Consider the following 20,291-nt stretch of genomic DNA (forward strand, 5'->3'; position numbering starts at 1 on the left):
GGACTGACGCTGTTTTCAGCAGAATTGCCATGGTGTTATTTTTGTGCAGAAATAAAAGTTCTCAGAATGACCTGAGAATCAATGGAGAATTATTTTGGAATATATAAAAAATACTGGAAGGAAGATCCACGACAGGGGGCCTCCACCTGTCCACGAGGGTGGGGGCGCGCCCTACCCCCCTGGGCGCGCCTCCTGCCTTGTGGGCCCCCAGATGCTCCACCGACCTCAACCCTGACTCCATATATTCACTTTTGAGGAGAAAAAACCCAGGGAGAAGGATTTATCATGTTTTATGATACGGAGCCGCCGCCAAGCCCTAAGCTCTCTCGGGAGGGCTGATCTAGAGTCCGTTCGGGGCTCCAGAGAGGGGAATCCGTCGCCATCGTCATCATCAACCTTCCTCCATCACCAATTTCATGATGCTCACCGCCGTGCGTGAGTAATTCCATCGTAGGCTTGCTGGACGGTGATGGGTTGGATGAGATTTATCATGTAATCGAGTTAGTTTTGTTAGGGTTTGATCCCTAGTATCCACTATGTTATAAGATGTATGTTGCTATGACTTGCTATGCTTAATGCTTGTCACTAGGGCCCGAGTGCCATGATTTCAGATCTGAACCTATTATGTTTTCATCAATATATGAGAGTTCTTGATCCTATCTTGCAAGTCTACAGTCACCTACTATGTGTTATGATCCGGCAACCCTGAAGTGACAATAGTCGGGACCACTCCCGGTGATGACCGTAGTTTGAGGAGTTCATGTATTCACTATGTGTTAATGCTTTGGAACGGTACTCTATTAAAAGGAGGCCTTAATATCCCTTAGTTTCCAATAGGACCCCGCTGCCACGGAAGGGTAGGACAAATGATGTCATGCAAGTTCTTTCCATAAGCACGTATGACTATATTCGGAATACATGCCTACATTACATTGATGAACTAGAGCTAGTTATGTGTCACCCTAGGTTATGACTGTTACATGATCGATCGCATCCGACATAATTCTCTATCACCGAGCCATTGCCTATGAGCTTTCCATATATTGTTCTTCGCTTATTTACTTTTCCGTTGCTATTGTTACAATCACTATAAAACACCAAAAATATTACTTTTGCTACCATTACCTTTTACCACCGTTACCACTACTATCATATTACTTTGCTACTAAATACCTTGCTGCAGATATTAAGTTTCCAGGTGTGGTTGAATTGACAACTCAGCTGCTAATACTTGAGAATATTCTTTGGCTCCCCTTGTGTCGAATCAATAAATTTGGGTTGAATACTCTACCCTCGAAAACTGTTGCGATCCCCTATACTTGTGGGTTATCAAGACTATTTTCTGGCACCGTTGCCGGGGAGCATAGCTCTATTCTTTGAGTCACTTGGGATTTATATCTGCTTATCATTATGAAGAACTTGAAAGATCCAAGAACCAAGATCTATCCCTCAACTGCAAGGGGAGGTAAGGAACTGCCATCTAGCTCTACACTTGATTCACCTGCTGTTTTGAGTAAACTTGCGACACCTAGACCTGCTTCTGCTATTAATTCTGATATGTCGCATGTTATTGATGATGCCACTTCTGCTATGCATGATACTTATGATGAAACTACTTCGATGCTTGATACTACTGTGCCACTTGGTGAATTTCTTGATGAACAACTTGCTAGGGTTAGAGAGAATGAAATTATTGAAACTGATAATATTGATGAAAGTGATGATAAAGATTCTCCCCCTAGATATGAGTTGCATGTTGTTCCTTAGGGTTATGTTATGGATGAAGAAACCGCTAGAGACTTTCTTGCTTGCAATGATGGGAGTGATCTTAAGAAGCTTTTAGATAAGCTGGAACAAAAAACTTTGAATGCTAGAATGAAATATGATCCTGCTTATGCTACTTCAACTATCTTTGTTACTGATAAGGATTATGATTTCTCTATTGATCCTGAGATAATTACTTTAGTTGAATCAGATCCTTTCTATGGCTATGAATCTGAAACTGTTGTGGCACATCTTACTAAATTAAATGATATAGCCACCCTGTTCACTAATGATGAGAAAACTCGCTATTATTATATCCTTCAATTATTTCCGTTCTTATTAAAGGGTGATGCTAAGATATGGTTTAATTCTCTTAATCCTGGTTGCGTGCGTAGTCCCCAGGATATGATTTATTACTTCTCTGCTGAATATTCCCCCCTCATAAGTAACAAGCTGCTTTAAGGGAAATATATAATTTTGTGCAAATTGAAGAAGAGAGTCTCCCAGAAGATTGGGGGAGGCTTCTCCAATTACTTAATGCTTTGCGTGATCATCCTCTCAAGAAAAATGAGATACACTACAAAAAAAAGGCACATCCGTGACATTTTGGGCCAAACAATTTTTTTTTCTGTCATACATATGACACTTCTATGACGATAATTGTGACAAAACCTGGTATCATCATAGATGTGGTGGGCTCCTACTTCTATGAAAAAAAATCATGACAGAAAATGGGCTTTTTGTCCTGGGCGGGCCGGAGACGCAGCTGCATGACATTCTTTGGGCCGTCCATGACGGAAAAAACCGTGGTAGAAGCGAGGGCGAGGAAAATTTCGGGGAGTTCCCGGTTATGGTGGGAGGTTGGGGGCCGAGCGATGCGCTTTTCTCTCGTACACGTATGCGCGTGTGTGCGAGGCGTTGGCTCTAACTGAACCCGAGTGAGGCGTTGGGCTCTAACTGAACCCGAGCGATAGCACTACAGGCTACGCGTTACTGAACCCGAGCGATCGACCGATGGCTGTTAACTGAACCCAATCCAGCGATTCCTTTGCTACTGCTGCTAACTGAAGCCGATCGATGCTACCTCTGGGATGAACAGTGAGCGTTGCGGGGGGGGGGTGGATGAACAGTGAGCGGTGGCGTTGCCTCTGGATGAACAGGACCCCATGGTGTGGTGGAGGGCTGGATGAACAGTAGACGATGGAGGGGTGCCCGTGGAGGGGTGGTTGAACAGGACCCCGTGGTGTGGAGGGCTGGACGAACAATAGACGGTGGAGGGGTGCCCGTGGAGGGGTGGTTGAACAGTAGCCGGTGGAGTAGCGCGCGGTGGAGGCTAGATGAATAGGAGCCCGTGGAGGCTGGAGGAGGTCGACGGTAGCCCGTGGAGGCTGGAGGAGGTCGACGGTGGAGATGAACAGTATCCCGTGGAGTCCCGTTTTGCGGTACGCCAGACCCCTCCCGATGAACAGGACCCCCATTTCGACCGTAGCGCTCCAACACAAGTCCGTTTCGTCCGTTTTGCGGTACACCACACCCCTCCCGATGAACAGGACCCCCGTTTCGACTGTAGGAGGTCCGTTTGGTTCGTTTTGCGGTACGCCACACCCCTCCCGATCAACAGGACCCCCGTTTCGACCGTAGGAGGTCTGTTTCCTCCATTTTGCGGTACGCCAGACCCCTCCCGATCAACAGGACCCCGTTCCGAACGTAGGAGGTCCGTTTCCTCCGTTGTGCGGTACGCCAGGCCTCGTTTTCATCGCCTGTTCCGTCCAAGCCCTCCCGATGAACACGACCACGCATTCCGTTCCGACCCAGCCGGTTGGCTCCCACGCGTTCCGTTGCCTCACGATGAACACGACGCATTCCGTTGCCTCCCCATGAACATGACGCATTTCGTTGCCTCCCCATGAACACGGCGACGATGCTGTTTCCCCATTCCGACCCAACCATGTACACGAGCCCTGGCCATACGTATGCGCGAGTAGGCGTTCGAGACCCTGCCCGTATGTACTCATATGTGGCTGTATTTTCTTTCTTGCACCATGGCCGTGGTACGTACGTGTACATGCTACGTGCGCGCCTCTACTATGACACGTACGCGCCTCTACTACGACACGTGCGCGCCTCTACATCCACCAGTATATATGTACGTACACGTTCGCGACCAGAATGACAACGCTAGGTACGCTTCGACCAGGTGGGTCCGGATTGTCACGCACTTCCTTGCCTGCGAAGATGTAGCTGGTGGGTCCCAGCAGTCAGGGGGCGAATTATTTTTTTGCCCGGACGCACTTCCTTGCGTGCGAAGATGTAGCTGGTGGGTCCCAGCAGTCAGGGGGAAACGTTTTTTTTTGCGAAATACAGTGGCCCGTCCGGTGGGTCCCAGCTGTCAGGTGGAGGAATCATTATTTTCCGTGTAATAAGGAGGCACTTCCTTGCTGTGGCCGTGGACCCAGCTGTCAGCCTCTCCACGTACAGTCCACGTCCGATGGAAGTCGTTCCTTGACCATGTTGACCACGCCGCGCCGAGAGCACAAGGGCGGTGGACGACGGCGAGGCCTAGGAAGGGGACGGCGGGGAGCCGGGGAAGACGCGGTAGTGGAAGCCCGCGCGGAGAGGAGTACGAGGGTTCACTAGTTCGGCTGCGGTGTGAGGCTGCCGTCGCCGCAGGCCCTGGCCAGCGTGGGAATAGTAGGGGGCGGTGAGGCCTCCGCGGCAGCACAACCGACCAAGGGAGGCAGGAGCATGCGGCACGACTGGCGCTGCTTTGGGCGGCTGGAGCAAGAAGACCAGAGGCTGAAGAAGCACTATGGCCGTTGGATGGACATCGTACGGTCACTGGAGCTAGAATCGTTCATATTGAGTAAAGTTGACAAAGGCCCCCGTCCCAGTCAACTTAGTAGGCCCACAAGTCAGCCTCCCACCATGGTGGGTCCCAGCTAGCAGGGGGAGTATTCATTTATTTTTGCGTAATAAGGAGGCACTTCCGGTGGGTCCGAGCTGACAGCGGGGGGAACGTTTTTCTCGCGAAATACGCTGGCCCGTCCGGTGGGTCCCAGCAGTCATGGGGGAAATATTTTTTCGCAAAATAAGGTGGCCCGTTCGGTGGGTCCCTGCTGTCAGGTGGAGGAATAATTATTTTGCGCATAATAAGGAGGCACTTCCTTGCGGCTGCCTGGACCCAGCTGTCAACCTATCCACGTACAGTACTCTTCCGATGGAAGTCGGTCGTTGACCACGTTGACCATGCCGCTCCGAGAGCACCAGGGCGGTGGTCTGGACGACGTCGAGGCCTAGGAAGGGGACGACGCGGAGCCGGGGAAGACGCAGCAGTGGAAGCCCGCGCAGAGAGGAGTACGAGGGTTCACTGCTTCGGCTGCGGTGTGAGGCTGCCGTCGCTGCAGAATAACAGGGGGTGTGGGTGAGTAGAGGGATGGCCTGGCCAGCGGTGGGAGTAGTACGGGGCTATGAGGCCTCCGCGGCATCACAGCCGGCCACGGGAGGCAGGAGCATGCGACACGATCGGCGCTGCTTTGGGCGGCTGGAGCAAGAAGACCAGAGGTTGAAGAAGCACTATGGCCATTGGATGGACATCGTACGATCACTGTAGCTAGAATCGTTTATATTGACTAAGTTGACAAAGCCCTTGGTACGGTCAACTTAGTAGGCCCACAGCTCGGATTTGGCAAAGAACATATAGCCCATTTGCGATTTGTAAGAATGTACATCCCATTTTTTAATTCTAATGGAATTTACTACAACCCATTTATAGTTTGTTAAAAGTACAGCCCAACTTCTAGCTAGGACAATGATTAATAATTTCAAACAACCGCTCAAAACAGAATTCAAAAAAAATTGCCACATTTTGATGGGATCCGAAATATTTTTATCCGAAATTTCTAGTCAGGTCAAATATAATTTCAAAATAAAGTTGTATTACGTTAAAATCCAACGAAATATTGCGCGTGCAACAAGTAATGAAATCAAAATTTTCAAAATCCAAAATAATATATTTTTCAAACTAATTACGTGTTTGGTGCATAGTAACTGTCCAGTTATTGTAATTACATCCCATTTATTATTTCTTAAAGTCCATTTTCTTGTTAAGCCTAATGCATGCCTCCTAGGAAACTTTGCAGCCCAGTGGGGCGGAGAATAACAAGTTGACCCGGATATTGTGTACAACTATCGGCCCAGTTGCATTGCTGATGTTGAAAAAAAGGCCTGTGTAGTACAGTACAACCTAACATGGTTACTCAGCCCACATTGAGCGATGCCGGAAAGGACCAAACAAGGCTTCTGTACAACTTTTTGAAGTCACTGAGCTCAATTAATAACTTAAGAAAAAAGTTAGATTATAGTGGAACCTAATTAAAAGCTGTCACGAGCAAATAAATAATTCAATGGGTCCCACTTGTGCGTCTACGCGTGTGTGTGCGTGTGTGTGTGTGTGTGAGAGAGAGAGAGATAGAGAGAGAGAGAGACCCATCGGTCGATGCTCGTAAATACATCTTTCAGCCATATGCATTGCTGATGCTCAGTAAAAACTTATATAGTTGTCACAATCATATAGAACATCATAGCACACTGAACTTGCATACAAAAATTTCACGCAGGCGGCACAATCAGGATGGAAGCAGTGGATTGCTACGGGAAGGGCTATGTTGAAACCAATGAAGTCGTACATAACGGTTCACCGTCTTTATCAATGACGGGGAAATATCTTGAATGTTGTGCAAAGAAAACACACAGACAACACAATAAGTTCAGCTAGCACATTAAGTTGACGTACAGCCCATGTTCGCCCACTTTCGCCGCGCACCTGCGCCTCCGATTTCATCTGCTTCGTCCCCCGGCGCCGTGGAAAATTCCGGCCACTCCCGCCTCTCATGCTGCTACTGGTGGATGACGCCTGCGCCGTGGACCTCTGATGCTGCTCTTGCCTTTTTTCCCTGCCTCGCCTTTGCTGTCACTCCCGCCTATACTGGTGAGTCTGCCCCGCCCGCCTCTGCTACTGCTGCTGTTCAATTTTTTGCTGTGAGTCTGAATTTGCTGTTCTCAGTACAGGCGGAGAAAATTCAGTCAGGGGATACAAATCTAGAGAAATAATCCAGGACAAAGGTTGTACACTGCTGCTAAATTATGAACAGATTATAGTGAAAATTTAGTTTGATGCCATCAAATTCATCGAGTAATACTCTTGGCATTCTTGGAGATCTGCTAGTTTTTGGAAGTTTTTCTTGCTACAGTTAACTGAAAATGTTCAGTGTTCCAATACTGTAGAGAAACTACAGTGCCTGTAATTCAGTTATGACTCCTTTACTGAAACTGTAGTGTTTGCTAAAACTGAGATGTAAACTAAAGGAGTTTGTGATTTGCATAAGCTGTAGCATACTCCAACAAGTGATAAATGCACTCAAAAGTTCACTGAGAAAATGCAGAGGCTGCTCACTTGTTACTGAAAGTTTTCTGGAGTGATAAATGCACGCAAAAGAAGTTCAGTTAACTATTACTGTTGCTGTATGAATTCCAACCAGGTCAATTTGTTGTCAATTACTCTATAATACTCAACCAGGTTTATGCAAAATGAAGATCAACCATGTTTATTTGGATTTATTTGAATCATTTGAATTCATTTGCTTTATTTGGATTTATACACCATTTGTCCAATTGCAAACATAACTAAAGTTTCCAATTGTCCAATTTCAGTCATTTATTTTACACAGAGCTAAGCATAGCCATGACTCTTCCCTAAATATTCCTGTAGAATCAATTCAAGCAGCATAAAATTGAAAACTGAAAACTTCCACAACCCCTTAACTAAGAGTTGATAAAAGCATGTCCCTAAAATTGGAATTATTTGAATTAGCTAGGTTTATTCTTCTTCATATACAGAAAAAGATGAATATTGTTCGTCTACTAGTTACTTCAAATTTAGAACTGAATAAACACTTGTCATCTTCAGTAAACACTTGTAAATATAGAGTGGTTTTAAACTTAGAATGCACCAAGTACTAATATCCTTTGCCAGGCTACACACCATCTACTTGGAGTAGACAACAAGATTCACAAAGACATGCACGCTTCAATAGACTTGTGAATGCTAGCAAAGTGATAAGTAAAAAATTGGATGTTATCAAAAATATAGCAACAGAGGACATTAAGTGAACTGACCTGTATGCTAAAGGCAAGGAAATGCCACCTTCTTTTCTTCTTCGAGCAGTTGATGAACTGGCATGTATGCTGCAGCTACACATGGGTTATGCAGAAAATGCACCAAAAGAGTTACACACAGGTGAAGTAAGTGGAAAGCAACATTTAATCTCCACTTCTTTTCTTTTGGTAGTGAAATTCAATTTGAATTTTGTAAGCACAGAAAATGCACCAATACTGAACATTTATTCCCACCTCCACCACCATCTTGTCAGTTTCGACAGTGTGTGTATGGAGTAGTTTTGACGGCAGCATAATTGTGCATCATGTAAACATTTTGAGAATGATTAAGGGTTCAGCAATCAGATTATAATTATGACTAGAACAGAGGAACAAATATCATGGTTAGTTTTATGTAAAAGAAATCAGAAATGGAGTTACTCACTTGAAGTTACTATAGTTACTCACTTGAACTTACTGTAGTAGTGGCCAAAATTCAGAAAAGTTACTAAACAGCAGAAGTAGTGGCCAAAATTCAAAGTACTAAAAAGATTCTACACTAAATATACAGTGTTATCCATGTTCTGTATCCAGGACATTTGAGTTATTCAGAGAAGGATAATGGAAACTGAAAAGTGTTACACAAACTGAAAACTGATCCATGTTCTGTATCTAGGACACTAATTTTTGACATTTGAAACTACATTTCAATTGTTATGCCTCTGTCCAATTATTGAATAATTCAAAATATTTAAATTATTCAGAGATCCATGTTCTATATCCAGGATAATGCAAACTGAAAAGTGTTAAAAAGACCATGTGTTTTTTGGGGTCAAAATCTACATGTAAAACTGAAAATGAAAATAAAAATGGAGAATATTGTGTCTCCCACTCACGCGCTCAAAAAAAAACTATGACACATTTTTTATCTGTTTGCATAGGTCCCACCTATCAGGAAGGATGGGCACGTACACGAACATGTACGACTCATCAGTCTACCCGCATAGCCTTTTCGTTTAGTCTACCTAGCCGTCTAATCAGCTGCATGCACGCCACTTCTCCCATTTACTTCTCCATCGGGAACCGATTCTCGTCGGCTTCTTCACCTCCCCTTCGTCTTCATTTGCATCCAAACCACACTGCGTTCACATTGTTTTAACCTCTTTAAATAATCATCTACTACTTCAGTTAGACTAGCCATCTAATCCTAATTCTCCAAACCATAGCCCTCTGTTCCAGTGGTTCCAAATGGCGGAAGAGATCGAGATGCAGGTTTTTAGAGTCCAACATGTCCTCGTCGAAGGCTCGATGCGCATAGTTGCCACCGTCACCGTCCACCCAAGGGTTGTTCGGCAGTGGATCAACAATGTATCCAACTCCCTCGAAAAGGTAGAGACGAGGGTCATCGGTGTCACAGCCCCAGTTCAGCCCTTGCTTGACTTTGCTTGTTCATCATGCCATCATGTTTAAATTCCAAAGAAATTTGAAATGGGGATTGCCTAAACCCCTAGCATCAAAGGAATTCACTAGGTTCACCTAAAATATTTTCAGTAAATCCAAATGGCTTTCAAAAATGTTCATCATTTATGGAAAATGCTGTAAACAGTAGCAGAGGTGATGCACATTTTTCCTTGACATATTTGGGCTCTAAATTAAATCATACATTATTTGCATTTGGGAATTTAAATATTATATATTATTCTAAATGTCCAAATATTCATGAACTGAAATGTTTGCTGTTGGAAATAATCCAAACAGTGGCCACAAGAAGTATCATGATTTTTGAAAATTTTCTGGCATTTTTAATAAAGTCAAAACAAACAGACAGAAAATAGAAAACAGAAATAAGAGAGAGAGAGAGAGAGAGAGAGAGACTTACCTGGGCACTTACCTGGCAGCCCAGCTAGCCCAGCTCGCTGGCCCAGCCCACCAGGCCCATCGCCAGTCGTCTCGTTCCTTTGGTAGGAGGACGACGGTGGCGCACGCACAGGAGGCGAAGCCACCTCCTGCTTCCTTCCCACTCCGATCCGTCGCGCTTGGAAACGCCCGAGCCGCCCTGGTCCTTCCCCTATCTCGCAGCTCACTCTCCCCTCCTCTCCCTCGCTCTCTCCCACGATGGCCGACGCGGCCATGGAAGCGCCGCCGTGAACCACCATGCTCCCCGACCCCCTCTCACCTTCCCGTGTTGCATGGAAGCTCCGCCACTATCGCCTACGCCTTCTGCACCGAGCCAAGCAAGCCAGGAAGCCCTGCTTCGTCCTCGGTGTCGTCTTCTTCAACCCCGGCCATCGGAGATCGCCACCATCGTTCGCCGCCGTCCGCGCTTCCCCAAGGCCGCCGACCAGCTCTCTGGATCCGTCGTGAGCTCCTCTACCTAGCCCCCTACTTCCCGTGCTCGATTACGCCGCGTAGCCACCGCCCCCTTCGAGCCCGAGCGCTCCTCGCCGCCGGCCATGTCGTCGTCGTGGCTACGGCCGTGCAAGCACGCGTCCGAGCGCACCACTGCATTCAGTGCGTCCCCAGGAGCCTAACGCACGCACTCCCTCGCCCTGCCGTGCATCATAGCCCTCTTTCCCTCTCTGCCCGAACTCCGGCGCCGCCGCGAGCTCAGTTCCGGTGAGCTCCGGCCACCCTGTGACCCGATGTTGCCTCTGCTCGATGCAGCCGAGCGAGGGCTCCCCTCTGGTGCCCTCAGCACACCCAGCCACCGCCCTAGCGCCATTCCGGCGAACTTCCGCCACGTTCCTGGTCGCCGCCGACGTAACTCCGATGAGCTGATGTGGCTTCATTAGTTTAGCGCTAACCCCTGCCAATTAGGCCTCAACAGATGCCCACAGTAGGCCCCACAGTGGGTCAAAGCCCAGTTAGTGTCAGGTTTGACCCGAGGTTGACCTTTGTTTGACCCTTGAGTCACTAACATGCGGGCCTCGCCCGGCTAACCCAGTTAGTTAGAGCTAAACTTAATTAAGTTAGTTTACTTAGTCACTGACCAATGGGCCGAGTGTTGTTTAGTTAGTCTAGTTAACCCAAATAGTTAACTGTGAGACTGACTAGTGGGGCCCAGCCGTCAGGTTTGACCTGGGTTAGGCGCTGTTGACCAGCTGACGTCACAGTGACGCAGTGCTGATGCAATAACTCATTTTCGGATTTATTCTTTTTCAGAAAATTCCAGAAAATAGTATAAACTTCTAAAAATCATAGAAATTCAACCGTAACTCCAAATGAAATAAGTTATATATGAAAAATTATCAGAAAAATTCAAGGAATCTGTTTATGGCATTTTCATGCATATTTGAGCAAGTTAACATTGCTGTTTAGGACAAACTAATTAAATGGCATTTAAGAAAGCACATATGGAGTTTGAATTTGAACCTAGTGTTCAAACCAGCTCCATTTAACTTGTTGCTAGTTGCATTAGGCCAATCAACAACATATTGCCATGTCACATTCATGCATCATATTGTTGCATTGCATTGATTGTGTCCTTCCCTGTTTGCCGGTAACCGTCCCCTCTCAGACGATGATGTTTTCGACGACATGATCGATGACACCGATGAAGAACTATATTATCTTCAGAAGTGCCAGGCAAGCAAAAAACCCGTGTTCATCCCGATACAATCCCACTCTCTCGCTCCTGCTCTCTTTTACTGCATTAGGACAACAACGATTCAACTGTTACATGTTGTGGTAGTTGAACCCCTTTCCGCTGCATGACCTGTCATTGCCACAGTAAATAGATGAAACCCACTAGCATGAGTAGGAGTTGTTTGAGCCCTGATGTGCCTACTCATTCATGCTTATTTGTCATGCCTGCTACTGCTTAGAGTTGAGTCAGGTCTAAGTGTGTGAACTAAGTGTGTGAGCTAAGTGTGTGAACACGATTTGGTAAAGGTAGCGGTGAGAGGCCATCTAGGAGTACATGGTGGGTTGTCTCATTGAAACCGTCCTTAGGAACTGAGTTCTGTGTTTGTGATCCATGAACAGCTACTACCATGCATTGGACCCGAAACCAATGGACCCTCTTGACTTATTAACTGCCCTTGTCCTCTGTCCAGGAGTTACAACTAGTTTCTGGTGTTTGTAGGATATGTGTTGGCGGCCATGTGTAGCATTGACCCGAGGGCTGGGCTATGCTGCGGTAGATACACCGTGGCACGGTGTACCGGGCGCCCGTTTGGTGTCTCGGGAACCCTGCACACATCGTTTGGGGCTGTGAGCGAAACTCCGGCCGGATCTCCTCGTGGATGGAACCCGAATAGGCGATAAACCTGGACTAGAGACTTGTGTGGTTAGTCAGGTCGTGGCCGACTCCCTCGCCAGGCTTCCGCTTGAAGGTTGCCGAGATACACGACGTGTGCATGGTGGTAAGTGCCAAGAGCGTGTGTGAAGAAGTACACCCCTGCAGGGTTATAAATGATCTACTCGAATAGCCGTGTCCGCGGTAAAGGACTTCTGGGTTGCCTATAACAGTTCATAGACAAGTGAAAGTGGATACTCTAAAACTCGCAAGATAAGCGTGAGTGCTATGGATGGCATTCTCATAGGGAGACGGGAGCGGACCCATAGTGGTGTATTGATATGGTGAATATGTGGACTCGTGTGCGCCACCTCAAGGAGTTGCTTGCAGTGATAGTTCAGGTTAGCCACTGAGTCAAAGCTGGCTTGCTGCAGTTAAACTCCACTACCCCTTTGTTGATACCGGTGCATATGTAGTTAGTTCTGATGTAAGTCTTGTTGGGTACATTTGTACTCACGTTTGCCTATTCTATGTTTTTGCAGAGAGACATCAGTCTCGCTAGTAGTTCCGTGTGGACCTCGACGTTTAGCTTGATACCTCAGCTACGATCTTGTGCCCTTGGCAGGATCTGGTAGATAGTCAGGCTTCTTAGCCTTTTTCATTTGTAGATGTCTGTACTTAGACATGTTAAGCTTCCACATGTGCTTGATTTGTATGCTATGATTGTTGGGTCATGAGACCCATGTTTGTAATATCTCGCTCCCCGGAGCCTAATGAATAAATGTTTGAGTCGTAGAGTCTTGTTGTGATGCCATGTTGTATTTACACATGTCGAGCATATTGTGTGTATGATTGAAATGCTTGGTATGTGTGGGATCGGACAATCTAGTTGTTTATCCTTGGCAGCCTCTCTTATGGGGAAATGTAGTCTTGTGCTTCCATGAGCCATAGTAGTCCGCTACAGCCCGGTTCACCGGAGTCCTGTTAGCCCAGCACTACTGCTCAAGACACTTGACTGGCCGGCATGTGTTTCACTTCGTTCCTGTGTCTGTCCCTTCGGGGAAATGTCACGCGGTAACATCCGGAGTCTTGCCTAGCCTGCTACAGCCTGGGTTCCCGGAGTCCTGTTAGCCCAGTGCTACAGCCCGGATTTACACGCTGCTGACCGACATGCTCGATGTGATTCATGTATGCCTGTCCCCATAGGTTAGTGCCGCTTTGGGTTCACGACTAGCCATGTCGGCCCGGGTTCTCTGTCATATGGATGCTAGCGACACTGTCATATACGTGAGCCAAAAGACGCAAATGGTCCCAGGCCATGGTAAGGCGACACCCGTGGGAATACCGTGCGTGAGGCCGCAAAGTGATATGAGGTGTTACCGGCTAGATCGACGTGACTTGGAATCAGGGTCCTGACAATCGGTCTCGACGCAGAGTACAGGGAGCGTGCCCCTGGGAAGATCCAGTGCGCCGCCGTCCTTCAGCTGTGCCACGAAGATGATGTTTTGGTGTACCTCATCATACACTCGCCCTCCATACCACGTGATCGGTATGTAGTGCATTTGTCCGTAGGCATGACAGCTTGTGTGCATGACATGTGGGCCACCTAAAATGCGGCGAGCATCAAGTTTCTACCACAGCCACCCGCGATTCCCATGATGCCTCTCGAACCCATGAAACCACACGTCCCCCGACCTGCGGCTCACCCCTCTTGGCCCCACTTCCCCTCTTCCTACGGCAGCATTACATGTCGACCAGTCACTTATCGGATCCACATGTTATTGACTCAAAGGTAGGTGTAGTAAGGCGCTGAAGCTTAGTCCCGACGGCCCTGAGAGGGAAATTTAACTCCTGCGCCAGGGCTTGTGGTGCTCCCGCAGCACGAACTCGTGCCAAACTCGAGATTTGTTTCTTTACTATACATGCACACGACAATTTAATGGACATTGTAATCTCAACAAGTGATGGGGAGCTCTAAATTTGAATTTGAAACTTATAAAACGAAAAGATTCAAAAAAAATAAACTGGGAGAGAGGGAGTATATCGTAGGATGTGTCCCATACAAAATAAGTCCCCTGGTTTGTCACCGCGAAGATGCGGTTAGAAAGGAGCACAACGTCTTCCTACTCGTACGACAACAATTTGGCCGCAGACAGCATGGTCCGCCTTTGACCGCCATGTGCAAGGTTCGTGCTATCTTATTCAATCTCACCGTGGTTCCATCGTACCAATTCATGCGGTGGCCCATTGCATGGCTGATCCCAATGTTGGACAAAGGTTCTACGGGAATGGTGTTACCATTGTAAATGTTGTGCAAATTGATGTTGGTACCCTCCTGTACATATGCAAGCCAATCTCCACTTGCACCGAGCCTAACCTATGAAATAGTGGGCAGGGGGAGAATTAGGTAATGGACACGGAAGTAGTCTTTAGAATGCATTTACTACATGATCAAACTCATCTTACCTGCTCATCGGAGGAAATTCGAGTGCCCCTCAACATCGGCATCTCAAGGGGCGTCAACTTGCAACTACGGCCACGCCACGCTGGAGAGACCCCCAAGGAAACATACTCGTGCGTTCCATGGAACATCAAGATGAATTTGTATGAGTAGTTTATCTTGTGAGAGAAAAGGCTGAACGAGGGAAGGCCTCTGGAGATAGAGATGGACACTACTACTACCAATGTGCTGGCCCATGCGTTGCAATGGACCCAAAGTAGTAGAATAATACTTGTTCACGTGCTTGAAATATAAACACTCTAGTTTTGATATACATGTGTCAGCAGACATGACAGCTTGTCCATGGAAGTTGAACCACGGCGACCATCACATTTCTTGTTTCTACCACTGCCACACCCACACGCGATTCCCACGACGCCGCTCCAACCAACGGCACGACGTCCCCCGACGTGGACATGGATCCTCTGACGTGGCTATCATTGCCTTGCCCTGCCTTTCCTTCGCTGACAGGTGGGACCCATGCTTATGGGTCCCACATGTCAGTGACAGAATGGTAGGATTGTTTGCGTCAAGGGATCCTCATCCCCCCGACGTGCCCCTCATCTCTCTCGGCCTCACCGCTCGTCTGCCTTTGTGTGCATGACATGCGGGCCAGCTAAACTGAGGCGACCATCAACTTTCTACCACAGACACACCCGCTTGGACGTGGTTTTCCTACTCCGCTGCTGTGCTCCGATCTGTACTCCCGCACCATCGAATTTTCATCCAGCGGCTGTGACACATTTCGTCCCGGGCATCAATCCTCAGCTGGAGTACTTATGTACTCCCTCTGGTTCTTTTTACTCTACACATTGGATTTGCCGAAAGTCAAACTTTGCTAAGTTTGACCAAATTTATGTTAGAACTTATTAGCATCTATAATATCTAATAAATATAATATGAAAATATATTCCAAGATGAATCTAATGATATTGGTGTTGTTATGTGAATGTCTATAATTTTTTATATAAACTTGGTCAAAGTTGGATGAGATTGACTTCGGACAAACCTAATATGCAGAGTAAAAAGGACCGGAGGGAGTACTACAGGTAGTACCCGCAGGTGTGGCCATCTACGCCTCGTAACGCCCCGACGCCCTACTGTGGCACCCTCGCCACGGCCACGCCACCACTGGCCGGTTCATCTCGAACGAGTGAGTCGCGAACCACGCCACTGATACGTCTCCGTCGTATCTACTTTTCCAAACACTTTTGCCCTTGTTTTGGACTCTAACTTGTATGATTTGAATGGAACTAACCCGGACTGACGCTGTTTTCAGAAGAATTGCCATGATGTTGTTTTATGTGCAGAAAACAAAAGTTCTCGGAATGACCAGAAACTCCATGGAATATCTTATAATAAATAATAAAAAAAATACTCGCCAAAGATGAAGACCAGGGGCCCACACCCTTGCCACGAGGGTGGGGGGCGCCCCCCCTAGGGCGCGCCCCCTACCTCGTGGGCCCCTGGAGACCCCCTGACTCCAATTCCAACTCTATATAACTGCTTTCAGGAAGAAAAAAATAGGAGAGAAGAAATCATCGCGTTTTACAATACGGAGCTGCCGCCAAGCCCTAAAACCTCTTAGGAGGGTTGATCTAGAGTCCGTTCGGGGCTCCGGAGAGGGGGATTCGTCGCCGTCGTCATCGTCAACCATCCTCCATCACCAATTTCATGATGCTCACCGCTGTGCGTGAGTAATTCCATCGTAGGCTTGCTGGACGGTGATGGGTTGGATGAGATTTATCATGTAATCGAGTTAGTTTTGTTAGGGTTTGATCCCTAGTATCCACTATGTTCTGAGATTGATGTTGCTATGACTTGCTATGCTTAATGCTTGTCACTAGGGCCCGAGTGCCATGATTTCAGATCTGAACCTATTATGTTTTCATCAATATATGAGAGTTCTAGATCCTATCTTGCAAGTCTATAGTCACCTATTATGTCTTATGATCCGTTAACCCCGAAGTGACAATAATCGGGATACTTACCGGTGATGACCGTAGTTTGAGGAGTTCATGTATTCACTATGTGCTAATGCTTTGTTCCGGTTCTCTATTAAAAGGAGGCCTTAATATCCCTTAGTTTCCATTAGGACCCCACTGCCACGGGAGGGTAGAACAAAAGATGTCATGCAAGTTCTTTTCCATAAGCACGTATGACTATATTCGGAATACATGCCTACATTACATTAACAAATTGGAGCTAGTTCTGTGTCACCCTATGAGGGAGTCCTGGAATAGGGGGTCTCCGAACAACCAGACTATATCCTTTGGCTGGACTGTTGGACTGTGAAGATACAAGATTGAAGACTTCGTCTCGTGTCCGGATGGGACTCTACTTGGCGTGGAAGGCAAGCTAGGTAATACGGATATGGATATCTCCTCCTTTGTAACCGACCTTGTGTAACCCTAACCCTCTCCGCTGTCTATATAAACCGGAGGGTTTTAGTCCATAGGACACAACAATAACATACAATCATACCATAGGCTAGCTTCTAGGGTTTAGCCTCTCTGATCTCGTGGTAGATCTACTCTTGTACTACCGATATTATCAATATTAATCAAGCAGGACGTAGGGTTTTACCTCCATCAAGAGGGCCCGAACCTGGGTAAAACATCGTGTCCCCTGCCTCTTGTTACCATCCGCCTTAGACGCACAGTTCGGGACCCCCTACCCGAGATCTGCCGGTTTTGACACCGACATTGGTGCTTTCATTGAGAGTTCCTCTGTGTCGTCGCCGTTAGGCTTGATGGCTCCTTCGATCATCGTTAGCGATGCAGTCCAGGGTGAAAATTTTCTCCCCGGACAGATTTTTGTATTCGGCAGCTTCGCACTGCGGGCCAACTTGCTTGGCCATCTGGAGCAGATCGAAAGTTACGCCCCTGGCCACCAGGTCGGGTTTGGAAGCTTAAACTACACGGCCGATATTCGCAGAGACTTGATCTTCGATGGATTCGAGCCTCTGCCATGTGCGTCACGCAGTCACGATGAGTACGATTTAGCTCTACCATCAGACAACGTTCAAGAGATCGCACCGGCAGCCGCTCCGACCCTCAATTCGGTGCCAGTTGCGCCGTCCATGGACGGGTGGATAGACCCCGCCACGGAGGCCTTACCCTCAGCGGCGATCGAGTCGGATATCGACCTTACCCTTCATGAGAGCCGTATTGTCAAACTGACGGATCCTTCTCCGGCCACGGACTCCGAACCGCCTGCGCCCGTTCCTAGCGAATCCGATTGGGCGCCGATCATGGAGTTCATCTCCGCGGATATTTTTCAGCACTCTCCCTTTGGCGACATACTGAACTCATTAAGGTCTCTGTCCTTGTTAGGAGGATCCTGGCCGAACTATGTCCGGCAAGATTGGGATGCGGATGACAAAGAAATTCGCTGCCCACCCACCACCCACTTAGTAGCCACTGTCGATGACTTAACCGACATGCTCGACTTCGACTCTGAAGACATCGACGGTATGGACAATGATGCAGGAGGCGAACAGGAACCACTGCCCATAGGGCACTGGACGCCCACTTCATCACATGACGTGTACATGGTGGACACACCAAAAGAAGACGATGAGGAACGGAAGGACGCAACAGAGCGTTGTCCCCTCGAGAAGCAGTCAAAGTGGCGGCGTAAGCGCCGCCCCAAATCCCGCCTCGGCAGAAACAATGATAATATAGACCTAGCTTTAGAGCAGGGTGAACAATCACCGGACCACGGCAACACGGAGAATCAAACCGAACAACCCGACTCTGTCAAAGATAATAGTCCGGACGACATCACATTGGACGGACACCCGGAGCAACACAATGCCCGTAAAAGGCTTGTTGCCACCGCGAGGAGACTAAAAAAGCATAAGCAAAGGCTCAAGGCTGCGCAAGACACACTCAGAATCAGATGGAGTAAAGTACTCAACACAGCAGCGAAGTACGGCGGTAATCGCCCCACCAAGAGCTACCCGAAGCGGAATTTGCTACCTGAATTCGATGAGGAGTCCTTAGATCCCCCGCAACCAAAAATTAAAAAGACCATCTGGCCGGATAGACGACCTCATGGCCAACATAGAGCGGCAAACAACGCCGCACATAAGCCAATACGCGATCCACGCGAGGGCACGCATCAAAGGGATGGTGCAACCAGATCCATCTACGGACCACGCAAGCGCGCTCCAGCATACAATGCAACACAACAAACATCCGAACATCACGGTACACCCAGATACAGGGGTGCGGCACACCCCCTATGTTTCACCGATGAGGTGCTGGACCATGAATTTCCAGAGGGATTCAAACCCGTAAACATAGAGGCATACGACGGAACAACAAACCTTGGGGTCTGGATTGAGGACTATATCCTCCATATCCATATGGCTCGAGGAGATGATCTCCACGCCATTAAGTATTTACCCCTCAAACTCAAAGGGCCAGCACGGCACTGGCTTAAAAGCCTCCCCGAAAGCTCCATTGGAAGCTGGGAAGACCTCGAAGACACTTTTCGGGCAAATTTTCAAGGGACTTATGTCCGACCTCCGGACGCGGACGATTTGAGTCATATAACTCAACAGCCCGGAGAGTCAGCCCGAAAGCTTTGGAACAGGTTTCTTACTAAAAAGAACCAAATAGTCGACTGTCTGGACGCCGAAGCCTTGGTAGCTTTTAAGCATAGCATCCGCGACGAATGGCTTGCCAGACACCTCGGCCAAGAAAAGCCGAGAACAATGGCAGCATTAACAAGCCTCCTGACCCGCTTTTGCGCGGGTGAGGATAGCTGGCTAGCCAGATGCAGCACCAGCGACCCCAGTACATCCGAAGTTAGAGATGGAAACGGGAAATCACGGCGCAGCAAAAATAATAAGCGCCGGAATAAAGAAGATAGCCCGAAGAGCACGGCGGTAAACGCCGGATTCAGAAGTTCTCGGCCAGGTCAGCAAAAGCCGCCCTCTAAAGGCGCCAAAGATGAATTGTCCAGCCTAAACAAAATTCTGGACCAAATATGTCAGATCCATAGCACCCCCGATAAACCTGCAAATCATACCCACTGAGAATGTTGGGTCTTCAAGCAGTCCGGCAAGCTCAACACCATACACAAGGGGGAGGATACACCAAGCGAAGACGAGGATGAGCCTCTCAAGCAAGACACTGGGGAACAAAAGAAATTTCCACCAGAAGTCAACACAGTGAACGTGTTACATGTGATCAATGGGAGAAACAAAGCGGCACTCCCAGAGAAATATGCCCAAGGGCCTATCACCGCGGAGTCCTGTCACTGGTCGTCTCAACCGATCACTTTTGACCATCGGGATTACTCAGCAAGTATCCGGCGTGCAGGATGGGATGCCTTGGTATTAGACCCAATAATTGACGGATACCATTTCACACGAGTCCTAATGGACGGTGGCAGCAGTCTAAACCTGATATATCAAGACACAATCCGCAAAATGGGGATAGACCCAACGAAAATTTGCCACAACAATACTACCTTTAAAGGAGTAACGCCAGGCCCAGGGGCTCATTGCACGGGCTCCCTGCTACTAGAGGTTATATTCGGCTTCCCCGATAACTTCCGTAGCGAAAATTTAACCTTCCACATTGCTCCATTCCAAAGTGGCTATCAAGCACTACTTGGATGCGA

Source organism: Triticum urartu, chromosome 5 (assembly GCF_003073215.2).
Source record: "Triticum urartu cultivar G1812 chromosome 5, Tu2.1, whole genome shotgun sequence".
Lineage (NCBI taxonomy): Eukaryota > Viridiplantae > Streptophyta > Magnoliopsida > Poales > Poaceae > Triticum > Triticum urartu.